Below are 7,343 nucleotides of genomic sequence, written 5' to 3' on the forward strand. Positions count from 1 at the left end.
AGATGAGCTCCGGATATCAACACTGAGGTAAACAGAGGCAGGAATCACCGGCACCGCCTTGTAGCCTCCAACAGGCTGAGAAATTCCTCTAATCTTTTAAAAATCGAATTTATGTATATGGTGTGCTCCCATGGTCATTGTTCTAGTGCTGTGAGGAGACACCATGACCAAGGCAACTCTTCAAAAAGAAAGCATTTATTTTGGGTGCTTGCTTACAGTTTTAGAGTTAGCCCATTATCATCATCGTGCCAAAGGCCATGACAGCATGCATGGTCATGGAGCAGTAGTTGAGCGCTACAGCATTATCCACAGGCACAGAGAGACAGACACAGAGACAGAGAGACCAGCCAGTAGACAGACTGACAGAGACAAACAGACTGGGCCTCTCATGGGCCACCTCCGAATCCTTCTAATCCTTTCAAAGAGTTTAACTTCCTGGTGACTAAGCATTCAGATATATAGTGAGGGCCATTCTTGTTTGAATTACCCATGTTTTGCCTGCATATACATCTATGCACCACATATGTGTCTGTTGTCCACAGCAGCCAGACAAGGTAATCAGATCTTCTGTAACTGGAATTATACCCCCTTGTGGGTGCTGGATATCAAATCTATGTCCTCTGGACCAGCTGCCACTTATTCTGACTGCTGAATCAACTTTTCAGCCCTAACTTTAATCTTTTAATTACCTTGACTGAGACCAAACTGAGATTTTTGGCTTGGACCCAGAGAGGTATTTCAGGGCTGGCCAGTATGAAACAACGTTGAGAATAAGTAACTCTAAGATAGGCTTAAATATGAGGATTAAGAGAGGAGTTTACAATGTAACACTAGGCACATCTTGAGTGAGCCTACTATCCCCTCAGAGATGGTATGGTTAATAATATATCTAGTTCCATGTATTGATTCTGCATTTATGATTTTCAATAAAGGATTAAACTTTTTTCATTAAAGTCTTACTCTGTGAATTGGGAACATTCTTAATATTAGTGTGTTCTGTTATAATAGATTTTCATATTGAATTTTTAAAATTTTGCTGATTTTGGAATGAATTTCTTCAAATTTAAATTATTAATTATAGCATCTTTGACTGTCAATAAAAAAACCATAATCTTGACAAGTCATAGTTTTCTTTCTATTCCATAAAATTGATTTATTTTGCATACGTTACTAATTTTGAAACAAAATTTTAAATATTTATTTGTTTATCACTGTAGAGATAGACACTGTTTATTTCTGTGTTTGTACAAGGGGAAGGGGAGAAGGCAACTTTCATTCAAAAGCACAGAAATTAAAATGACCCTGCCTGTTACGGTGCTGGTTTTAGTTTAAACAAGGAGCTAGCATTCTCAGAGACCACTGCACTTAGTTGCTTCAGACAGTACCCTCCTCTGGTTGTCCAGGTTCTGACTTTTAGTGAACTTTGCAAGGTCTCTACAACCATCTGATCCTGTCCTGAGAAATTCGAGACTTCTCACAAATGTGGAGCATATACGACTGAGCAGCCTCACTGGACATCGTCATCAAAGAGATCTTCAAGATCATTTTAAAAGTCCACATGAACTGTCTTTTCATTGGCTGCCGAGTCCTTCAAGAGCCAGGTGCTCCCTCCAGCCTCATCCAGGTCCATGTAGGCCCCCTCAGGGAACATCTCATCCATGCCGGCTTCATCTCAAGGCTGCAGTGTTAGGCACCTAAATATTTTATTATTAAACATGTTGGTACATTTATCAATGTTTGTATAAGTCATGTTTGGGGACTGAGATTCACCAAGTATTAAGCATTTGATATTGTATTTTTATTCCTCTTTCCTAAGAATTTATATTATCAAAGGGCTCTGGGTTTATCGAATATTTTTATGTACTTGGATAATCTTACATCTTAAAATTGTTAATCTACTACTAACATAATTTAAATTGAAGTATTTTAATATTATACTTCTTTTATGTCTTTGAAATTTTTGAATTTTTTTGAGACAGAATTTTTCTATATAGTTGAGGTTGATCCGAATTAATGTAGCCCATATAGTTCAGGTTGATCCAAATTAATGTAGCCCAGGATAGCCTAAAACTCTCCATCTTCCAAAGGCTGGGGTTATAGGCATGCACCACCATGCTCAGCTTATACTTGTGGTTTTAGGGAAAGGTTCCTTTGTCATGCATGGCTAGCACATGCATGCAGCAATACTTTTATTAGGATTTTTATATCTGTGTTCATAAAAAATAATGATCTGAAATTTTCTTTTATTATTTTTTTGTGAAAGAAAACTACCTCAGGCCTCTTTCTTTTCCTCTTCTTTAAGATACAAAATGCTTGTGAAGCTATTACAGAAAACATACTTCAGATACATATCATTTTCACTTGTGTCGGCCATATTTGCTTTGCCTTTGTACTGTTGTGCATTTACTAAAATTTTTTAAAAAATGTTTAATAATTCCTTCTGTGCTGGATAGCTTTATGTTAACTCAACACAAGCTTAAGTCATTTGAGAGGTGATAACCTCAATGGAGAAAACAGCTCAATAAGATCAGGACTGTAGGGAGGCCATTAGGGCATTTTCCTAATTAGTGATTGGTTGGGGAGGGGCCAGCCCATTGTGCTTGGTTCCATTCCTGGGCAGGTGCTTCTGGATTCTATAAGAAAGCAAGCTGAGCAGTAACAATTGAATGCTTGATTTCTTTTGAAAAATACATCCATTTTATTTCACATATTTAAAAGCAATATTGAATGCATTGTTGATATATTGGTACTTTTATGAGCCTTGTTATAGTTGTTTTTTAAAACATTTTAAAATATTCTCAGGCATGTCCAACCTTTGACTTGTGGACTGCATGTGGCTGTATGTAGCCCAACAATAACAAACCCCTAAAACTTACTTGAAACACTGTGATTGTTTTCTGTTTGATTATAAATAACTCAGTTCTCTGGACTGAACACGGTAAATGATAATGCCATTTCCCAGTATCAAAATATTGGGCATGCTTAAACAGGTCCAGCCATTACTCCATCTTCTACTATAATAATGATTTTAGCTTTATTTGTTTATATTTTCTTCACATTTTTTCACTTTCATGTTTTTACAACTTCATATTTTAATGTCTCTTATTTGTTACAAAAATGAATAATTTTTATTTTTCCAAATATTTTTATTAGAGTATGTTTGTTGCATAGGGTGATAGCTTTCATAAAGACATTTTCATACGAGTATATCAAACACTAGGCCATATTCACTGTCTGATGTCCTCCCTCAAAGATATATATGACATGAAATATACATACATACATATATATATATATATATATAGAGAGAGAGAGAGAGAGAGAGAGAGAGAGAGGGTGGGAGGGGGTCTTTTTTTTTTAATTGAGATTTTAGTTGGTCTCCTGGAAGAAGCTCTGACTCCACTTCTGCGCTAATGTTTCTGTCTCTCTCTACCATTTTTTGTGTCTTCGTATCACTCATGTCGTGAAATGTGTCCATTGTTCTCATGGTCCTGTCTCCCCTGTCTGTGAGTCTCTATTCTTTTCCTTAAAAATAGCACCACACTTTTCTCATGCTCAGTCAAGCACTGCACAGTCTGCATCTGTTTTATTCACTGTTGCTTATCTGGCTCTCTCCATATGGCTCTAAGTTCCATGAGGGCAGAATTTGTCATTTTGGCTCATTGCTGCCTCGACAGCACACAGGGCAATAAATGACACATGGTGATGATAAATATTTGTTGATTCATTTAATAAGGTCAAAGGAATATGCTTTAAAAGACAAATAGACAAGATTCTCTGAAAGAAATAACTTCAGCATCTTAAAATACCGTGTCCAGAAAATAAGTGTTACATTTTTGACACACAAGAGATAAATGTCTTTAATATAAAAAAAAGAAAAAGAAAAAAAAAAACAGAAAAACCAGTGCCCCTGCAAAAGGATAGGGAAAAAGTGCCCTGTGGGCAACCGTGTAGGCGACTATTCACCAAGGCTGGGCAAGCCGTGCCTACATGTTCACGGACTAAACAGTCCCGCGGCTGGGATGCTGGAAGCCTGCAATGAGAACTATACTACTGTTCACAACACTTGCTCTTCACTGATATTCTTACTCAGCTCTTTCTGGTGTGTCTAGAGCAGACAACCTGGCTCCAAGAGACCACCCTCCTTAACAGGAATGGCTACTAGGCTTTGGTCTTCCTCTTTTGGAGGGCTAGAGTTCATTTCCTTTCTCTTAATACAAGAATAACGTGGGGAGTATTTACCAACGATGAAGGCTCTGAAACCCAAACCACAAAGCCAGGAGGCCTCTTTTGTGCTGGAGCCATTAATTATCAGCATTTTATTTTAATATAGGCTTGGATTCCAGTAGAACTAGTGGCGAACGTGTTTATTTATAGCAGAAAGTCTTGGAACAATTACCTCGATGATTAAATGTTCCTAAGTGGGCTGTGTCTGCTGTTGTGACTGAACTTTTTCATTTTGTTTTTGTAAACATTTACTTAATCCTTTTGTGACTTAAAAATAATTTGCTGTTTTAAAGTGAGTTATATGTAAATTGTATTAAAGAAAACACATTCTTATTCATATCTAAGCAGTTTCTATTTCTGTATACAATATATTTTAACAAAGCTGAGATTTTGTTTTCTATATTGTTTTGCTTCTTATTTTTATAACCCCATATAATAACATGTTCTCATGTTCAAAAATTTTAAAATCATAGTTTTGATTTTAGGAATGAGATGTATTTCATTTGTATAATGGCCTATCATGCATTCATATTTTTATATAGATTTAGGTGGAATTGATTGAAGTTTAACACAAAAGTCTACAAGGAACCAGAATCAATGGTTTCATTCAATGAAACCAGAACTAAGGACCATTTGTTTTGGCATGTTTTGCTTGTAACAATACAGAAAAACAGGAGGCCTTAAGCACTTTATCAATTTGCTTTCCTGCTTTTCTTAGGTTCAGAAAACTATACGTCAAAGTTGTGAACTACCAAATACAGTGAGATGTTAATTGGCTTCTTGCTCAGGAAGGAGTCACACAGTTCCAGAATGACTTTGCAGGGCCCTCCACGAATGCTAGACGGTATGTCCCTGTTCTACCCTGTGTAGGGTCTCCAAAAACCATTAGCCTTTCTGATGTCTGCTGGGCCCTAAAACCCTTACAAATAAAAGTCTCAAATCACACAAAAGACAAATTGAAGTAAAAGAAACTGCAATTTCCAGAAAATTCTCCAGCTCTTACTATATGGGACATCAAAGCACTCAGAACAAACAATATCTTTAATACTTTCCTGGTTCCCAAGGAAAGACAGTGCCTTCTCTTTCCCAATGTTTTGTCTCCCTTTTAACCTAAAATATTTTAAATATATACCCTCAGTATAAACACAGAGGGGAAACCTGAGGAAAATATCACAATATATTTAGTAGACCATCAGGTCACAAGAGAACTCTAATTCCCCAAAAGGCAATGGATAACCCCGAGATGAGCCCTTGCTCAGCTCAAGCTCAACTACAGCAGGAGCAGTAAAGTAAGCCTCAGGAACCTGTGAAACCGGTTTCTGCCTGCTAGACAGGGCCACTTTCCTTGGTGTATACCTGTATGTATACACTTACCTTGGTGTATACACATCAAAGCTCATTCTAGCCTTCAGAATCCTTCAAGTCCTTTTCATCTGCACTTGTTCTGACTTAGGTCCATGCTAAGGCCCATGCTTGGGCCCTGCCTTTCCCACCGCCTCCTCTATCCTAACCCCCCAGGCTTTTCCAGTTCACAGGCTTTGCTCCCCTCAGTTCTATCCCAATCATCCTCATGAATTTTCCACACCCCACTTCTCTAACCCTGGCCATGGCCACTCTACTTCTTTTCCTCTCTTCTCTGGGCTCTGCACATCTGTTCTCCTCTCTTACCTAGAATAAAAACATTCACCCTAACCACGGAGAAGCCATTTCAGTGGTTCCTTTACTGTGCCCTCACTCATGGGGACACAAGCACAAAACCAAAGCTTGAGAGCAGGAATTAGCAATGAGCCACAAGTCAGAATCCATTTGATTTGAAAGCAATGATTCTTAATCTTGCAGACTTCTTTCAGTATCTTTGTATTTTCAGTTCTTTTATACAAATTAAGTCTCAAGACAATTGTCTGCTAATATGACTTTTCTTTACTATTTTATATCTGGTTTATTTAGTGGTTCTGCTCTTAACTTTAACTTGCAGTTTTGTGGCAGCTGTAAAAACCATTACATGCATGTACACAAACACATACCCTTGTACTAACTGAGATGCTCCACAATTTATCAACTTTAATTTAAAAGGACACTTTTATCTTTAAAATGAAGCAAAATTCTGCTTTAAATTTCTCACACACTTTATTCTAAAAGGGAAATGACTGTTAAAAGGTTTTTGCTTATTGGTTATTTTCAACAATAGAAACACAGAATAGCTGTAGGAATACATAAATTTGTTCTAAGTAAGTGAGAAAGTACATACTTTTAGACATTTTGAGTCTATTAATGGTGACATTTAGACACTAGATAGACGCTAAAGAAATTCTATACTAAAATTCTGAAATAAAACACTCAACACTAAATCACATATAAATTGTATTAGTCAAGATATAAAGATTAGCTCTGAAATTGATGTTTTCCCTTAAATATTTGTCTTAAGTGCAGCTGTTTTTATTTAATGATTGGAATGATTTATCACTGTATCTATGTGTGCAATATGTTTCTGACAATTATTCATGAATATAAATCCACAATTTATTTCGAACAGATTCACTCCCTATTGATCCCTCATCCCCAACCTTTTCTTGTTGAATCTCCGCTTCTAGCTGGTCCTCTACCCTACTTCTATGTCTTTCTCCATGACCCAGAGTCTACTTAAAGTTGTATGCGTGAACATAGATGGAGAGCTAGTAATTGGAATTCAGGCACCTGGTAAGTGGCTAGTCCATCAAGGGTGATGACTTCTTCGTCCCCAGCATCCTATGCATTATCTTTTAAACCTAGTCATCGGATTTTTTTTTTTTTACCTAAATCTTTCCCATTGATAGCTTCAGTACCGGGAGAATAAGGCTCTAATTAAAATGGACTCAACAAAGACAACATAGCAGTTGTACAATCAAAACTCTCACCATTGCTAGAGAAGTATCATGTAGCAGTGCACACAACATGACTCAATATCCACTAAGAGATCCCACCTGTTGATGAAAATAATATAAATTCTACTAATGAAATAAACAAGTAATACATGTGTTCAACTTCACAGTGTTTTGAATGTTTCTTACTATTACTGCCATCACCACCATCCCCACATCATCATCCCCACTCCCCACCCTACCTCCCCTACCATCCAT

The 7,343-nt window shown here is 37.1% G+C and overlaps 1 pseudogene; it reads right to left on the reverse strand.

Moving 5' to 3' along the window:
* Positions 1-1,507: 1,507 nt before the first annotated feature.
* On the reverse strand, positions 1,508-1,660 carry LOC142856756 (COP9 signalosome complex subunit 9 pseudogene; annotated as a pseudogene).
* Between the last annotated feature and the right edge of the window lie 5,683 nt (positions 1,661-7,343).

This window comes from Microtus pennsylvanicus, chromosome 9 (assembly GCF_037038515.1).
Source record: "Microtus pennsylvanicus isolate mMicPen1 chromosome 9, mMicPen1.hap1, whole genome shotgun sequence".
Lineage (NCBI taxonomy): Eukaryota > Metazoa > Chordata > Mammalia > Rodentia > Cricetidae > Microtus > Microtus pennsylvanicus.